This window comes from Manis pentadactyla, chromosome 2 (assembly GCF_030020395.1).
Source record: "Manis pentadactyla isolate mManPen7 chromosome 2, mManPen7.hap1, whole genome shotgun sequence".
In the NCBI taxonomy this organism is placed as follows: domain Eukaryota; kingdom Metazoa; phylum Chordata; class Mammalia; order Pholidota; family Manidae; genus Manis; species Manis pentadactyla.
The window spans coordinates 120,448,722-120,468,544 of record NC_080020.1 but is presented as its reverse complement, the minus strand read 5'-3'; the positions used below and the strand labels follow the sequence as shown (position 1 = coordinate 120,468,544).

Below are 19,823 nucleotides of genomic sequence, written 5' to 3'. Positions count from 1 at the left end.
TATTCCCTAGTTCCCTTAATTATATTTCAATTGCATTTGAGAAAAATGTCTGTTGGCTATTTGTGAATCAAAAAAGTGGATCATTGTAATTAAGTGGGATGTTCAGCATATAAAATACACACCCAGAATTAAAATATATCATTATTTCTTATCCCTACAGTTTAAACTCAAATAAAGTACTTAATAATTCCAATCTTATTCTTCAGGCAAAGTTTCTCAGATAAAATATACATATAGCACAATTGTAGCTGATTAATTTTAGAACCCTGTCATATGGCTTGTAATCAAAGGCACACTCCCACCATACACTAACCTATTTATCTTTAAAAAAAAAAGAAAAAACAAAAACAACTGTGTGATAGGGTCATATAATTTAAATCCTTTCCCAATGAGATACATGAGGTTTAGAGAGTTAAAGGAAACCATTTCTGATCACCCATTTATTTTCTGATTTTGGGAAAAGCCATATGTATGTTGTTTGAATCCATGGCCAGTGCTCTTTCAACAAACAACTGTGTTTTTATACCAGTTGGGGAAACAAATCTGACAGCTCAGTTAGGTGACATACATAAAGAACAAGTGCTATGCATATCATATGAATAGACACCAAAATTTTGAGTGCATAATCAAATAACTATTAATGGATATATGTTTTCATATGTCTATATTTCATAGTAATTGATAATCATTACATGTGCTATACAAATATATGTGTATATGAATATGTATAATTGATCATGTTTTATTGATTATATATACATATATATATATATATATATATATATATATATATATATATATAGTCACTCACACATATTTTTTTTTATTTAAGGTCTCTAAAATCATTTATTATTTTCCAAGAATTCCAGTCCAATCATTGTCACATTTTAATTTAGAGAACCCTTACCTAAATAAATGTAAAGTGATTTCAAGAAAAACAGAAACTCAAGGAAGAAACATGAGCTGCCTATCTTGCAAAATTCAAAGCTTGAGAGTTAACACCAGTACACTCACAGATTAAAAAATTTAGCTTTATGTCTTCCCTAGAAATATGGCAGTATAGACTGATGGCAGAAGAAAAGCTCTTAAATCAGGTTTTTCCAATATCTTATCATAACACCAATAATAACATTAACCAAAATAAGAAGACATAAGTAGAATATATAGAATTAGAGAAAATAAAAGCATGTAAACAACCTATTACCAGAATCTGAGAAAAATAACTACTGTTCATAAGGATAGTGGAGCTAGATTAAGAAAAGAAATAACAACTGATGATTCTATGATATGTGAAAACAACATCAACTTTCAATTAAAAGTAGATTGAGCTTGGCAAGCAAGTGTTTTCCCAGCACTGGTCCCATGGATAGGGATCAAGAGGATTAGGACTTATGTATAATACTCTACTGAAAGATGCTCCTTTGGTGCTTGCCAGGATATGATTACATCCATTCAGTAATAGACCCCCATCATATAAACAGCCAAGAGAAAAAAAGGAGACAATTTAAGGAGTATTATTTTAGATATATTTCAGTTTGGAAATCTCTCAGGAGAGAGCGGTCTATGTTCACGACTTGATTAAAAATGTTGGCTGACAAGGTATTTGACAAGGTATTATCAGTTGAAGAGGCAGGAAAAATTTGATATTCTCACAAACAATAGTGACATTTTTAGTGAATTTCTCCTTAAACACTGGATGCTAACAAAAAATTCCAAGTTGGTGTAGCAAAATGACATAACAGGTAGCATGAAATTGGGCTATATTGAAGCCAAGGGGAATGTACACTATTCTATAGCAAAAGCATATGCAATAACACTCTCACCTGAGGAACACAATACAAGAACAAAGAACAATAGTGAGGCTGTAAGTGTAGGAAATGAGATGAAGAGAAGGTTTTACATAGGAATAGGTAATTAAGCTTGTATGAAATCTCAACACTTTTCACAACCTGAGTGGAACCCTCCACCTTAAACACAAGAGAAAAGGAGAAAAAGAAATAAAACAAAAAATTTTATAGAGAATGAGTCAGTATCATTTATAAAGAATTTTCTGAAAAACTATTTAAAAATAATAGACATGTATTTTAAAATAAGTAAAAGAATTATAGACTTGTATGCATTCATTGTCCAAACAAAATAGATAAAAACATGGCACATGCAAATACTATTCTAGGTATTATTGCCACAGCAATTAATTAAACAAAGTACCTTATCTTGTAGAGATGGTAGCAAAGGACAAATGAACAAAACTAAACAAATAAATAAATAAAGTGACAGTGGTCCAAAGTGTTATAAAAGAAATAAAGCAAGATAATTTCAAAACTTACTGTAAGTTTACAGTTCAAGACAGCATAGTTTTAGCAAAAGAATAGACACAAAGATTGGCTGAATAGAATATAGTCCGGTATTAGATCCATATACATATAGTCAACTATTGTTTGATAAAAGGGCAAAGGCAATTCAATGGAGAAAGGATAGCTGTTTCAACAAACTTCTGGAATAGCTGAACATCCAGAAACAAAAACTTTTTAAAAATCATAATATTGGTTGAGACCAGCGGAAAATATAGGTGGAGAAGCGAATTGTAGTATATCCATATAGAATATTATTCAGAGATAAGAAATGAGCTTTATTAGGTGGGCGGGGCCAAGATGGCAGCGTGAGTAGAGCAGCAGAAATCTCCTCCCCAAACCACATGTATTTTTGAAAATACAACAAAGAAAACTCTTCCCAAAAGAGAGACCAGAAGACACAGGAAAACAGTCAGACCACATCCACACCTGTGAGAACCCAGTGCATTGCGAAGGGGGTAAGATACAAGCCCCGGCCCGGCGGGAACCGAGCGACCCACACCCCACCACCCAGAGAGAGGAGAGGAGTCGGAGCGGGGAGGAAGAGGGAGCCCAGGACTGCTAAACACCCAGCCCCAGCCATCCGCACCAGAGCACAGACACAGTGCATGTATGGGGTCCTGGATACTAGGGAAACAGGACAGTAAGACCTGTGAGCATGTCCCTGAGGTTGGCGCCTGGGGACAAAGAAAAGCGAGCAGTTTCTTTTTTTTTCATTATTTATTTAATTTTTTTTTTTTTTTTTTTTTTTTTTGCGAGTGCTTTTTGGACGTCTAAAAGGGACAGGGACCCCAAAACCAGATGGAAGCATCCTGGGACACTTAGTCTAGCAGCAGGGAATCGGGGGAACTCTGGGCACTCTAACCCTCTGGGCACCAGGAAGCATGGAGGCCCCTCATGGAGATAAATAGCCTCCCAGCCACTCCCCCTCCAACACGGCTCCACCATATTGGAGCCACAGCCCCAGGCAGGCCACGCCCACAGCAACTGTGGAGATAAACTCCATAGCAGCCGGGAAAGAATGAGAAGCCCTGTCTGCGTGCAGCTGCCCAGCACAAGCCACTAGAGGTCGCTGTTCTCCCAGGAGAGGAAGGCCACAAACCTACAAGAAGGAAAGTTCTTCCAGCCGTCACTCGTGCCAGCTCTGCAAACACAAACTATCTCTATAACCATGAAAAGGCAAAATTACAGGCAGACCAAGATCACAGAGTCAACACCTGAGAAGGACACAGACCTAACCAGTCTTCCTGAAAAATAATTCGAAATTAAAATCATAAACATGCTGATGGAGATGCAGAGAAATACACAAGAGCTAAGGGATGAAGTCCGGAGGGAGATTACAGATGCCCGGAAAGAGATTACAGAAGGGAAACAAACTCTGGAAGGATTTATGAGTAGAATGGATAAGATGCAAGAGGCAATTGATGGAATAGAAACCAGAGAACAGGAACGCATAGAAGCTGACATAGAGAGAGATAAAAAGATCTCCAGGAATGAAACAATATTAAGAGAACTGTTGACCAATCCAAAAGGAACAATATCCGTATTATAGGGGTACCAGAAGAAGAAGAGAAAAAGGGATAGAAAGTGTTTTTGAAGAAATAATTGCTGAAAACTTCCACAAACTGGGGGAGGAAATAATCGAACAGACCACAGAAATACACAGAACTCCCAACAGAAAGGACCCAAGGAGGACAACACCAAGACACATAATAATTAAAATGGCAAAGATCAAGGACAAGGAAAGAGTTTAAAGGAAGATAGAGAGAAAAAGGTCACCTATAAAGGAAAACCCATAAGGGTATCATCAGACTTCTCGACAGAAACATTACAGGTCAGAAGAGAATGGCATGATATATTTAATGCAATGAAACAGAAGGGCCTTGAGACAAGGATACTGTATCCAGCACGATCATCATTTAAATATGATGGAGGGATTAAACAATTCCCAGACAAGCAAAAGTTGAGGGAATTTGCCTCCCACAAACCAACTCTACAGGGTATTTTAGAGGGACTGTTCTAGACGGGAGCACCCCTAAAACTAAACAAATGTCACCAGAGAAAATAAAATCACAGGAAAGAAAGCAGACCAACCAAATACTAACTAAAGGCAAAAAATAAAATAAAATCAACTACCCACTAAAAGCAGTTAAAGGAAACATGAAAGAGCACAGAATAAAACAACCAACATATAAAGAATAGAGGAGGAGGAATAAGAAGGGAGAGAAGAAAAAAAAATCTCCAGACAGTGTATATAATAGCTCAATAAGCAAGCTAAGTTAGGCAGTAAGATACTAAAGAGGCTAACCTTGAACCTTTGGTAACCACGAATGGAAAGCCTGCAATGGCAATAAGTACATATCTTTCACTAGTCACCCTAAATGTTAATGGACTGAATGCACCAATCAAAAGACACAGAGTAATAGAATGGATAAAAAAGCAAGACCCATCTATATGCTGCTTACAAGAAACTCACCTCAAACCCAAAGACATGCACAGACTAAAAGTCAAGGGATGGAAAAACATATTTCAGGCAAACAACAGCGAGAAGAAAGCAGGGGTTGCAGTACTAATATCAGACAAAATAGACTTCAAAACAAAGAAACTAACAAGAGATAAAGAAGGACATTACATAATGATAAAGGGCTCAGTCCAACAAGAGGATATAACCATTCTAAATATATATGCACCCAATACAGGAGCACCAGCATATGTGAAACAAATACTAACAGAACTAAAGGGGGAAATAGAATGCAATGCATTCATTTTAGGAGGCTTCAACACGCCCCTCACCCCAAAGGATAGATCCACCAGGCAGAAAATAAGTAAGGACACGGAGGCACTGAACAATACAGTAGAACAGATGGACCTAATAGACATCTATAGAACTCTACATCCAAAAGCAACAGGATATACATTCTTCTCAAGTGCACATGGAACATTCTCCAGAATAGACCACACACTAGCTCACAAAAAGAGCCTCAGCAAATTCCAAAATATTGAAATTCTACCAACCAAATTTTCAGACCACAAAGGTATAAAACAAGAAATAAATTCTACAAAGAAAACAAAAAGGCTCAGAAACACATGGAGGCCTAATAACATGCTCCTAAATAATCAATGGATCAATGAACAAATTAAAATAGTGATCAAGGAATATATGGAAACAAATGAAAACAACACAAAGCCCCAACGTCTGTGGGAAGCAGTGAAAGCAGTGTTAAGAGGAAAGTATATAGCGATCCAGGCACACTTGAACAAGGAAAAACAATCCCAAATGAATAGTCTAACATCCCAATTATCGAAACTGGAAAAAGAAGAATAAATAAGGCCTAAAGTCAGCAGAAGGAAGCACATAATAAAGATCAGAGAAGAAATAAAGAAAATTGAGAAGAATAAAACAATAGCAAAAATCAATGAAAACAAGAGCTGGTTCTTTGAGAAAATAAACAAAATAGATAAGCCTCTAGCCAAACTTAGTAAGAGAAAAAAGAGAATCAGCAGAAATCAACAGAATCAGAAATGAGAATGGAAAAATCACGACAGACTCCACACAAATACAAAGAATTATTAAAGACTACTATGAAAACCTATATGCCAACAAGTGGGAAAACCTAGAAGAAATGGACAACTTCCTAGAAAAATACAACCTACCAAGACTGAGCAAGGAAGAAACACAAAAGTTAAACAAACCAATTACAAGCAAAGAAATTGAAATGGTAATCAAAAAACTACCCAAGAACAAAACCCCCGGGCCAGATGGATTTACCTCGAAATTTTATCAGACACACAGAGAAGACATAATACCCATTATCCTTAAAGTTTTACAAAAAATAGAAGAGGAGAGAATACACTCAAACTCATTCCATGAAGCCAACATCACCCTAATACCTAAACCAGGCAAAGACCCCACCAAAAAAGAAAACTAGAGACCAATATCCCTGATGAACGTAGACGCAAAAATACTCAATGAAATATTAGCAAACCGAATTCAAAAATACATCAAAAGGATCATATACCATGACCAAGTGGGATTCATCCCAGGGATGCAAGGATAGTACAACATTCGAAAATCCATCAACATCATCCACCACATCATCAACACAAAGAAAGACAAAAACCACATGATCATCTCCATAGATGCTGAGAAAGCATTTGACAAAATTCAACATCCATTCATGATAAAAACTCTCAGAAAAATGGGTGTAGAGGGCAAGTACCTCAACATAATAAAGGCCATCTATGATAAACCCACAGCCAACATCATACTGAACAGCAAGAAGCTGAAAGCTTTTCCTCTGAGATCGGGAACAAGACAGGGATGCCCACTCTCCCCACTGTTATTTAACATAGTCTTGGAGGTCCTAGTCATGGCAATTAGACAAAACAAAGAAATACAAGGAATCCAGATTGGTAAAGAAGAAGTTAAACTGTCACTATTTGCAGAGGACATAATATTGTACATAAAAAACCATAAAGACTCCACTCCAAAACTGCTAGAACTGATATTGGTATACACTAAAGTTGCAGGATACAAAATCAACACAGAAATCTGTGACTTTCCTATACACTAACAATGAACCAATAGAAAAAGAAATCAGGAAAACAACTCCATTCACAATTGCATGAAAAAGAATAAAATACCTAGGAAAAAAACTAACCAAAGAAGTGAAAGACCTATACTCTGAAAACTACAAGTCACTCTTAAGAGAAATTAAAGGGGACACTGTGGAAACTCATCCCATGCTCGTGGCTAGGAAGAATTAATATCATCAAAATGGCCATCCTGCCCAAAGCAATATACAGATTTGATGCATTCCCTATCAAATTAACAGCAATTTTCTTCAACGAACTGGAACAAATAGTTCAAAAATTCATATGGAAACACCAAAGACACCAAATAGCCAAAGCAATCCTGAGAAAGAAGAATAAAGTAGGGGGGATCTCACTCCCCAACTTCAAGCTCTACTGCAAAGCCATAGTAATCAAGACAATTTGGTACTGGCACAAGAACAGAGCCACAGACCAGTGGAACAGATTAGAGACTTCAGACATTAACCCAAACGTATATGGTCAATTAATATTTGATAAAGGAGCCATGGACATACAATGGGGAAAGGACAGTCTCTTCAACAGATGGTGCTGGCAAAACTGGACAGCTACATGTAGGAGAATGAAACTGGACCATTGTCTAACCCCATACACAGAAGTAAATTCAGAGTAGATCAAAGACATGAATGTAAGTCATGAAACCATAAAACTCTTAGAAAAAAACATAGGCAAAAATCTCTTAGACATAAACATGAGTGACCTCTTCTTGAACATATCTCCCTGGGCAAGGAAAACAAAGGCAAAAATGAACAAGTGGGATTATATCAAGCTGAAAAGCTTCTGTACAGCAAAAGACACCATCAATAGAACAAAAAGTTACCCTACAGTATGGGCGAATATATTTGTAAATGACAGATCCGATAAAGGCTTAATGTCCAAAATATATAAAGAGCTCACCCACCTCAACAAATAAAAAACAAATAATCCAATTAAAAAGTGGGCAGAGGAACTGAACAGGTAGTTCTCCAAAAAAGAAATACGGATGGCCAACAGACACATGAAAAGATGCTCCACATCGCTAATTATCAGAGAAATGCAAATTAAAACCACAATGAGGTATCACCTCACACCAGTAAGGATGGCTACCGTCCAAAAGACAAACAACAACAAATGTTGGTGAGATTATGGAGAAAGGGGAACCCTCCTACACTGCTGATGAGAATGTAAATTAGTTCAACCATTGTGGAAAGCAGTATGGAGGTTCCTCAAAATGCTTAAAATAGACTTACCATTTGACCCAGAATTCCACTCCTAGGAATTTACCCTAAGAATGCAGCACTGAAGGTTGAAAAAGACAGATGCACCCCTATGTTTATCGCAGCACTGTTTACAATAGCCAAGAATTGGAGGCAACTTAAGTATCCATCAGTAGATGAATGGATAAAGAAGATGTGGTACATATACACAATGGAATATTATTCAGCCACAAGAAGAAAACAAATCCTACCATTTGCAACAACACGGATGGAGCTAGAGGGTATTATGCTCAGTGAAATAAGCCAAGCGGAGAATGAGAAATACCAAACGATTTCACTCATCTGTGGAGTATAAGAACAAAGGAAAACCTGAAGGAACAAAACAGCAGCAGAATCACAGAACCGAAGAATGGACTAACAGGTACCAAAGGGAAAGGGACTGGGGAGGATGGGTGGGTAGGGAGGGATAAGGGGGGGAAGAAGAAAGGTGGTATTATGATTAGCATGCATAATGGGGGGGTGGGGGGGGTGGGAGAAAGGGGAAGGCTGTCCAACACAGAGAAGACAAGTAGTGATTCTACAACATTTTGCTATGCTGATGGGCAGTGACAGTAAGGGGGTTTGTGGGGGGAACCTGGTATAGGGGAGAGCCTAGTAAACATAATGTTCTTCATGTAACTGTAAATTAATGATAACAAAAAAAAAAAAAAGAAAAAGGGGATTACTCCCTGATAGGATAAAACTAACTGCAAATCACCAATTAATGCATGCTTTAAATATCCTTAATTTTGATCATTTAAAGGGTGTCAGATGATCAGCTTTGGAAGTACATTTTTCTGATAATATTCCTTTCTCTTAAAAGAAAAGAAAAGCAGTTCCTTTGTGGTGACCTCCAATGAGTTCTACACAGTGGTATAAAGGTCATATCAAAGTGTGGGCAAAGGGTCTGTTTGTGTTTATACAGAGGATCAAAGCCTAATTTGGCTACCCAGAAAATGAACTAAGATATGATATGAAGAAGAACTTCCAACATCAACATTCTCTGGAAGACTCATTCCAGAAGATGATCATCAAAAACTTCAACAAAGATCCTGGTGCTGTTGCAGTTGTAGCTGCATTCATCCCACTGGTTCCTGGACTTGCCATTGGAATGAAGAAGGAGATATCTAAGCTGGCCTGTGCATACAGTAAAACAACAAATTTGACTGGATCTATACTGTTGGAACTCAACCAAGAATTAGGAGAAGTGCAACTTGCAGCGCTCCAAAATCTTGTGACTATAGACTATCTACTGTTAAAAGAACATATGGGATGTGAACAGTTCCCAGGAATGTGCTGTTTTAATTTGTCTGATTTTTCTCAAACTATTCAAATTCAGTTAGACAATATCCATCATATCATTGATAAGTTTTCACAAATGCCTAGGGTGCCTAACTGGTTTTCTTGGTTTCACTGGATATGGCTGGTAATTGTAGGTCCGCTTTGGTTATGTAGCTCTATTCCTATTATGTTAATGTGTGCACGTAATTTAATTAATAATTTAAAACCTATACATGCTCATGTCACACTAAAAGAAGATATGTCAAAGAAATAATCAATCTTCCCATGTTTTCTTCCATCTTCTACTCCTATAGCTTTTCTTCTTCCTTCATAATTACAACCCCTAAGTAGAATTTGTGCCTCATATTGAAATTACTGAGTATTATAATTCTTCCAAGTGGTAAAGATACCTCAAGACAAATGCTGGGCATAGAAGCCACAGGGCATAAATCTAAAAAGAAGTAAAAAGTTAACCTTTTCAAACAATATTGCTTCTCTCTCACTTACCAACTTTACAATTCCCTGTATGGCTCCGGAAGATTACTGGTTAGCCAGAGACGGGTAAGATTCTTCAAGGGAGGAACAACATAAGACAGGCACAATCGCAGGGGCGCCATCAGGTGAGAAATTGGGGATCAACAGAGGTGAGGCTTAGAACCTCACACCCCCTGTTTTGAGAGAAATCGTCTGCATCCATGGATGTTTTGTTGCCCTTGTCTAGCTTGGATTAACACTTAGTCTACAGGCACACACCTGATTATCTACATTTGCTCTCTTACAGCACTAAACTATGTTTTCTACCTTTATCTTGTATCTACCTACCACTTCAGCATTTTATTAAAAATAATAATAATAATAATAATAATAATAATAATATGGGAGAAATGTGGGATTCACATATAAATCAAGTATAAAAATCAAACAAATATTCATATTTGACCTGATTGTTTATAGTTCATAATGCGTGATCAAATCCGAAAGTTTCTGTGATGACTGCCCTTGTACTGTTCACCGTGTAAGAACTTATTCACTATGTAAGTATTTGTTCACCATGTAAGAACTTGTTCGTTATGCTTCAGAAGATTGGAGACTGATGAGAATTAGGCTTGGGGTGGATTAATGATTGTGCATTGAGCATTGAGTCCCCTATACAGAATTTTATTGTTGTTAACAACCATCTGATCAATAAATATGAGAGATGCCCTCAAAAAAAAAAAAAAAGGAAATGAGCTATCAAGTCTCAAACAAACATGAGGAAACTTAAATGCATAATGCTATGTGAGAAAATTCAGTCTGAAAAGGTTGCACACTGAATGACTCAAACTGACACTGAATGATTCAAATGCCTTTCTGGAATGGGCAAAACTGAAGGAACAGCTGCCAGTGGTCTGGGAAAGAGGGTAGCAGGGATGAACAGGTGGACAAAGGGGACCTTGGGAACAGTGGGTTCTGTATGGTACTACAATGGCAGCTACAAGATGCTATGCATTTGTCAAATTCTGTACAACTTCACAACACAGAATGAACCTCAACTATGAAAATTAAAATAAAAAATCATTTAAGAATTGGAGGCTGGAGTGATGGGGCTCCAAGAATGAATATAGACAATGACAGCAGATTCTAACTTACTACAAATGTGTGTAACAATCTCAGGGAAGGGAATAGGAGAGAAAGGAGCTGACCTAAATAACCTCAGAAGTAAGTGGAGTCCCTAAGACTAAATGGAAAGGAATTGCACATAACCGCTGCATTCTAGTTATTAAGGTTGTTTCTCCTGAGGGTATAGGTTAGAGATTCTTGTGGTGCTATACATATATACTGAAATTGAGCAATTAAGTAGATAGATGACATCTATTGGGAGTCAGGTTGCTTACTATTGTAGTAATTTATGGATAGACAAGGGGAAGGGACAGTATGATCCATGTGGTAATAGAATAGTGTTGGAGACATTAATGAAAATTCACATACTTTAATATAGTTATAGAAAGCTACATACTGAAATTATAAATTTACAGATATGTGTATATACGCAAGTTAGCATACACACAGATGTATTCCTTCCTTTGCTATGTGAGATGGCCTAGCAACAATGCTACCAAGTACCAGTGAACTCACCTGGCACCCAGACTTTGGTTTCTCATACCATTTTCCAATTAAAGTAACCATGGCTCCTTGGAGAAATGGTTGATTCCAAGAATAAACAGAAAATATACAAGATGAACAAGGAGCATATTGTAATGCCAGAAAGTAAAGAAGTGCTTAACACACACATGCATCCCCAAACCCACATGTACAGGAATATGTCAAGGGACACAGGATGAAAAAGTTCTCAATGGCCTAATCTGTAACAATATAAGTAAGAAATTTAATAAAGATTGTATTATAATCCAATGGGTAAAATAAATACCCCTGTGTTCATATTGATAGAAATAAATGATTCAATCAATGAATTATTGGGGAAGAAACACATCTCCTTTAAGGATGAATTCCAAATAATCTAGAAACTATCCTCAAGGAGGAAGAACTCAAATCCCTATTTCAGAAGTATGGATGCACAGAGTAACTTCCTTCCAGAGACACAATATGAAAATTGAGGGAAACAAGGTTTTGTGTGTGTGTTTTGTTTGTTTGCTTTTGTGTGCTTCTGCCAGGTGATTGAGGCCAATATCAATAGTATTAAACAAGTTGATAGCAAATACCTTGATTTGATATCATGCAAATGGCACTTGACATCTGTGGTCTTCTTGCTCAAGCGCATAAAGCCTGGATAATCAGAGAAATTTCAAACAAATTCCAATAGAGAGGAATGTGACAAAATACTTGACTCTCTAAAACTGCCCAGGTCATTAAAAATAAGAGAAGTCTGAGAAACTATCTTTACCAAGAGAAGACTAAAGAAACATGAACTACTAAATGAAAAGTGATATCCTGGGGGGAATCCTAGAACAGAAAATTTATTAGATTTAAACTAAGGAAGTCTGAATAAACTATGGACTTCATTTAATAATATATCAATTGGTTCATTAATTATAAAAGAACTACTGTGCTAACATCATATGTTAACAGTAGGCAAAAGTAGGTCAAGGGCATATTAGAACAGTATGTACTATCTTCTTAATTTTTCAGTGAATCTAAAACTACTCTAAAAATGGCCCCCTATTGACAAAAATAAATTTAATGGATACAGGATAAATTACATGTGCTGGGGGAGATACCATTATTTTCAACAATGTGGTCAAACAGGGAGCCTCTCAGTGATGGTGACATTTGAATAGAAAGCTGGAGGAGTTAGGGTGTGAGGGATGAGGATTTCAATGGGAACAGAGTTCCAGAGAAAGGGACTAACAAACTGCAAATACTTGACATGGAAGAGTTTTTATGTTAGAAGCCTTCAGGTCCCAGAGGGAACATGCATGTACATCCAGCTAAGTGAACCAGAGGAGAGTCATCATCTGTGAGGCCCAAGAGGCACTAGGCTTTCAAAGTCATGCAAAGCCGTAAGTTGTTTTAAACCTCATATTGAAATCACGTGAGAGTTTGTAGCACAGGAGGATCATAACATAATTTAATGCTAATGGGTAACTCTAGCTGGCATATATAAAATAGTCTTTGTAAAGCAAGAAAGGAAACAGAGATAATAGCTAGAGAGTGATTGAAATAATCCTAATAAGAAAATGTTCTCACTGGGATGAAGGAATGGAAAATTTAGGAATGAATCCACCGCTTCGGTTTGAGGAATAGATAAGAGCTAGTGTTTACTGATAAGAGGCACTAGAAGTTCAGGTTGTGTGTGGAATAGGGAATCAAGGTTTTGATTTTGAACATGTTAAGATTGATGCACCTTATTTAGCATCCAAATGTAGATAACACATGTGCATTTAGATATATGAGTCTGGAATTTCAGGAATGCTCCATACCAGACTTAAAATATTGAGTTCCACAAGTATTTTCCATGGTTATTAAAGATAATACAATGGTTAAAATTACACATGTAGTAAAAAAGTACAAATACAATTTCAGTCTCAATGGAAAATTAGAAAATACAAACCTTATAATTAAGTTTTGAGTATATAAACCTTGGTATTTGGCAATGAAAGTTAAAATTCTGAAAAAAGGAAGTACAGTATTCAGTGCTGTTAAGGGATCATAGGGTGGGCATAGTTCTTGGTACAGAAAAGGAAACCAAAATAGTTATTTGGATATTGTTGATGGGGGTACAATGTATAACATTTTGTTCAAAATAATTTGTCATAAGTGTAAGCCTTAAAATCATTTACAGTGTTTGACCAGCTAATTCAAATTCTAGAAAAATTTCTTAAGAAATCAGGCATTTGAAAGAAATGTTTGAGTATAACCATGTTTATAAAACCATTATTTATTATTAGATGTTCTGGACATTTTGTATTTGTGCCTTCAGAGCCAATCTGAAGTCTCCACTTTGCTCAGGGTGGCAGGAGGTAAATTCAGTATTGGTGGGGTCACTGGTCCATGGTTGGAGTCAGACAGCATGAGGCACAGGCAGGAGGAAAGGGAGGTAGAGTTTCCTCTATGCAGCACCACTAAGAGTTGGTTGATTCTCTCTATAATGAGCTGTCACTCCAGAATACCATCGAATCACAGCTCATTACAGAGAAAGCTGTCAGAATACAGGTACTCTCTCCGGAGTAGTTTCTGCCCCAGCTCCTGCCTAACCCCATTCGGCCCAGGAGGGGAAAGGTTCATGTAGTTGTGAATTCCTGCTATGCCACCATCTCTAGTTATTCCTTTAACACTGGACACATCCTGCATTAAACCCTTCCTAATCATGGAGCATGTCACCTGCATATGCATTTCCTGCAAATATCCTGACAGAAAAATTGAGGGGGCTGAAAATGAACTAAATGTGTAAGAGTAGGGGAAGGGTAAATAGGTAATGCAACTTACATATAATACAGTGATGCACCATAAAGTTATCAAAAAACCCACATATTAATTCTTTCACCAAATATATATAAAGTACCTACTCTTTTCCTAGTCATTTTTCTAGCTGAACAGAACAGCAAACTCCTCAAGGAGTATACATTCTAGGAATATAGTCTACATATGTAACAAGAGACAGTTTGTTTATGACACATTCCTGAAGAGATTACTGACCTTAGAAGTCATTTGTTGAATGATATTTAATCCCTCAGGGAAATGAAAGAAAAACTTAAATTTACATTTCAAATTTCTAATTAGTGGAGAAAGATGTAAGTGAATTTTCTGCCTGTGGTTTCATGTCAACTTCCAGTGTCAGAAATGAACATCAGAGTGTGTCAGATGCAAGTTAATGAGTGTCTGACATGCCATCAGCCTACGCTAAGTATTTTTCATTTAAGAAGGAACACATAGTGTTCCATCCTTATTTAAAAATGTATTTGATTTGACAGAGCTCCTTTCTTGAGTTCACTCTGGAAAGCAAGAGTTCAAACCCAACTGTTGGCCAGTTTGTCTTAGCATGGGGTCAGGGCAAATGGGAACAAGTGGGTGGATGGTAGGATGTGCTTGGCAGTGCTGTGGAGAGGAAGGGACATTAAATAGCTATGGAGGAGTAAGTCATAGAACAAATATTCAAGTATGTATAATAATTTCCACACTAGAGATACAGATGAAGGTAATATTTAATCAAATATTCAGGACAATATTAAGGATTTTAAAAAGGAATTTCAACTTTTTTGTTTCATGAAACTTGTCAGTCTGATGACAGAGTAATGTTTTTAAAGCATGAATTAACATACAAGATATATAGTACTAAAAAGGAAACCAATTTTTAAGAAATACAGCCATCAACATATTTTTAAAACCAGTTGGGGCAAAATAATATAATGCTTCTTACCTAATGCAATAAATAAGAAGACTTGGCAGTAGATCTGATCAGTACCATAATTTCAAAGAAAAATATATAAGGTATTTCATATGATATTGAGTTCCTACTGATATAAAGTCACAGATACCTCTAATACTACTGTGGGTTGATAGCCACAAATGTAATTGAAGGATATGCTAAGTTTCATTTAGAGATTAGTAGAAATATTGATATGTTTTTCAGTTTAAATTTATGAATTTAAGATTTCTCAGAGTTACTTTCAAAATAAAATGGACTTAATTTTGAAAAATATGTAATTTTACATTGACATTATAGATGCAGGTAGATGAGTGGAATGGATAGTAAATCTGAAGGAGGTTTGGATTAATATTCTGCCTTTGTCACTCACTTAATGAGTGGAGGTGAGTTTATTAACTAGGTTTTATTTTCATTATATTTAGAATGGTATTCATGCACTTACCTTCTAAGAGGATAAATGATTAAATAAAGTTATGTGTGTAAAAAAAACCCTGCAATATAATAGATCTATAATATAAAATAACAGCATGCCTTTCCTTCAAGCTGAAGCTATTGATTAGGTCATTATATAATTATATTCTATTAATGTACAGTAAAACAATATGCATTTTGCCTAGGAAACTATAAATAGATTTGAGAGGGTCATTGCAAACTATTACACTAACCATTTTAAAGGCATAAGCACATCTGTAGTTTATTATGTCAATCTGGATTCTGTAGTAAATGCTTTTATGCTCCATGTAAATCCCAGTTACCAAGCCAGTCTACTTATCAGCTAGATGCTGGGAGATTTGGGGGCAAACTGCTTGCAGTGATCACTTTCCTCTGGGCAATTTTCTGCACTCAGGAGCACAACCAAATTAGGGAAATCACTCTACTCACTAGCATGGTCAATGACACTGAAGCATAAATAGGCAAACCTCTTGCTTCAATGTGGGTCAATTCTCTGTTTTTTTTTTTTTGCTCAGAGCCTTCTTTATGTGGATCACACCAAGACTAGACTCAACCTGAGATTATGTTGGTGGTGTGTTCTTTCTCCTTTCTCACTCCTGCTTCATTCCCTCCCTTACATTTTTCTCCTGAGAAGCATATTTTCAACCAATCATCTGTATCCAAATCCAAGTCCTAGATGGACTCTAAGGAGCCATCTAACATTATACCTGTGGTGTAAATGAGCATTCACTCTGTAGAAATGAACCAACTAGTTATTCTTTAACTGTTTATCTGGTGCTTACTATTGCCAAGAACAAAGACGAAGATGACTGCGCTTATGTAACTTATATTCGGTCAGGAAGAGACAAACACCATCCAATAAACATAATAAATGTGAAAAACATATAGTAGATAGAAGATATTCAGTGCTCTTGAAAAAACTTTAGAGCAACATCATGGGATTTGAATAAAAGGGGTTGGTTGGTTAAGGGAAGCAAGTGAAATTCCAGGTTGGCTTTATTGAGAAGGTGTTATTTGAGTAAATATCTGAAGAAAGGGGAGCTATCCAAGAAGATATGTGGTGGAAAGTATTTTCAGAGCAAAAGCCGAATCAAGGGTCCTACAGCAGCAGTGTCTGGCTTGTTTCAGTTGGGTCTCTCCAACAGAAGGGAGGGGGAGAGAGTAGCAGAAGAAGACCAAGCAAGAGTGGTGTGTTCCTGTAGCCCAGGGAGGGAAGTGTATCCAGGAAGAGGTAGTGACCCAAAACCAAGTGATCAAAAATATGAAGACTGGAAATTGGCCACTGGATTGAAACTATGGCCTTCACTATATAATTCATATATTGCGATGTCTTTATGGGTAAATGTACATTGTTTTTTACCTGGACTATTCAAATGGTCTCTAAATATTCATGTAGTCAAGTGCTCTAACTTTTACTTCCTAAAACATGCTACAATGTTTCTTATTGACAAATACATTTGCAGATGTTCTTATATCTGTCTTGATTTCACTTCTCTGCAGTTGGTTTGCAAAACTATTTCAAATTTTAAGACACAGACTATTGCAGTTTATTGATTGAGGGCATGTCCTCAAGTCAGGATGCCTGGTTTCAAATCACAGCTCCACTAGTCCTATCTAGGTGACATTGAACATGTTATTTAACCACGGGTTCTCTTGAATGTGTATTGTTTTTACAGTGTTTTGAGTTAAATTACTTGATACACATAAACTAAAAAGAATAGTGCCTGGATATTAGTTTGAATGGACTAGTGAGTGCAATGATAACAGTGTTTTAAAACAATAATATATCTTTCTCACACACACATAGGTCAGCAAGTGAAGGTTGTTACATCTCATGTTTATCAGAATTTCAGGATAAAGGAGACATCTTCAATCTCTGCTTCCACCTTTGCCAAAACAGGACAAAAAATAACTTTGCAATTGGCATTCAGTCTGTTAACACCTCCACCCAGGATTGACACACATCAACTCCACTCACTTTTCATTGAACAAATCAGGTTACTTTGTCTAACTTCAATAGTATTAGTGAAATATTTTCCTACCAAACAAGAGAAGTCAGAGATATTTAGTAAATAACACAGGTCATCAAGACAACTCAAACCCTGGTAACCATACATAAGGTTGATTCTTCCCCCTGGAGAAAAAAAATACAACTCACAAGTCACATCTAGACTTGTTATCAAGTTCAAATTGAGGGGGTGGGGAAAGGGGGGTCACAGGCAGTAAGTTGTATCTATATCAAGTCCAGATGAGGCTTCTCATGAAGAGAGTTAGGAACTAAAATGATAGTGTCTTTGCTCTCCACACATGCAATGAACAGTGGTGGTACAGAGTCAGTGCAAGCACAATAAATGCTTTTCTTCTGAAAGCCATGCAGATTTGGAATCCTGTTTGCCTGTCTCTTCATCCTGTCATGGAGAATGAGGCTGTGCTTCCCAAGAGGGGCTCCTTTGAGTACTGTTCTTTGTGACCTTCACTCTCTGGAATTCTTGGTATTCGTTGACCTCACTGACCACTGCTGAAGAAGGCAGTGGATAGTGTCAGCCTTTGAGAGTTGAACACATTTCTTAGCCAGCTTACTGGCTGTGCAGGTTAACAGCCCCAGCATCATTTTAGCCTCCATGAGACACAGACATTTTTTGGTCCAGGCTGCTGAACTCTTTAGCAGGACAACTAAACTAAACCCTGTTTTTCAATTTGACCTTAGTGAATTTCATGTGTCAAGAGATTTTCCATAGAAATATTTTCTGTTTAAAAATACTTCTTAGATTTTCTATATTTATGTATTCTCTTCCCACTGCTCCACAGGTCTTGCTATGCCTACTTGATTGTAGCCTCCTAGGTCTTATTGGGCTTTACTGGGAGAACCACAGCATTAGTATCTTTAACATTAGATATTTTGTCAAAGTAAAAGGATTTGCTAGGAACTAAAGTCTTAACTGAGATCTTAACCTTGCTGATATAATCCATTCAGAAGTTTTAAAAATAGCTGTGTTGACCATTCTCTTGATTTGCTTTTTGCTCTAAAAGTTTCAATCAGCCATGATCACGTAACACTTTGTTTCTCTTTTATCAAGGAACATAGAAAATGTTACCTCTTCCTCTCCACCTGCCAGTCTCCCATTTATGCCATCTCCATTTCCTTACATTCCTATCAGAAAACTGGCAAAAGCTCTCTGGATTTATCTTTTTATACTACTTAGATGATACAGCCATAGTGAAAAATATACACTATTAATATTCTCTTTTCCCACATTAACCCCAAGTTCACTGGGTCCCGGATCTGCTTTCCAAGTTACCACCAGTGGTAGTTTTACCAAACATTATATCCTTGTGTGAAATAAATATCCATCTTTTGAAACTCTGATAAAGCTTCTCCACTTCCTGGGTAGCCTAGCCTTAAGTTGATGCTACAAATTTTAGAATTTTTGTTGTTGCTCTTATGGTTAGGGAAGCATATAATTTCCAGTAGATATTTATGCACCCATCACACTGTGCTATGGTAACAAAAAACTCCAAATGTCAGTGGCTTTAGCCTTACTCATGTTATAATGCTTATTCAGGGCACATAGCCACTGTGGTTTTCCTGGGAGGCTGTGATAAACCTTATCACCAAGAACCCAAAGCAAGGGTATTTCTAATGCCATGCTCCCACGATTGCCAAGAGGAGAGAGGGGGCAAGGGGAACTCCGTGTCAGCCCTTAGGCTTTCCACACAGAAGAGACACACTCACTTGCACTCACATTTCACTGCCTGAAGCAAATCCCATGGTTAAGACTACATTCAGATGCAGGAGAAAAGACAAACAGTCCTATGATGTGTTTGGAAAAGAGAAATCCAGAAATATTTGGTTAACACTTCCAGGGATTGCTTCATGAGCATGTAAGTGTGCATGTTATGGGTTGAACTGTGTTCACCGAAATGTATATTTAACTCCTCACCCTGGCACCTATAATGTGAACTTCTTTAGAAATAAAGTTTTTGATGTAATCAAGTTAAGATGAAGCCATCCTGAACTGGAGTGGGCCC

At 37.0% G+C, this 19,823-nt stretch overlaps 1 protein-coding gene across 2 annotated transcripts in view; it reads right to left on the bottom strand.

The window, feature by feature from the left end:
• CDH9 (cadherin 9) overlaps window positions 1-19,823 on the bottom strand; it is a 131,335-nt gene that overhangs the window by 87,039 nt on the left and 24,473 nt on the right. Inside the window, exon 2 of one of the 2 annotated variants that reach the window (XM_036907291.2) lies at window positions 13,527-13,583. The exons of the other annotated variant lie outside the window; for it this stretch is intronic. The gene's annotated coding sequence lies outside the window, so the exon portion shown is untranslated. The remainder of the gene's footprint in view (window positions 1-13,526; window positions 13,584-19,823) is intronic. 2 annotated transcript variants of the gene reach the window in all.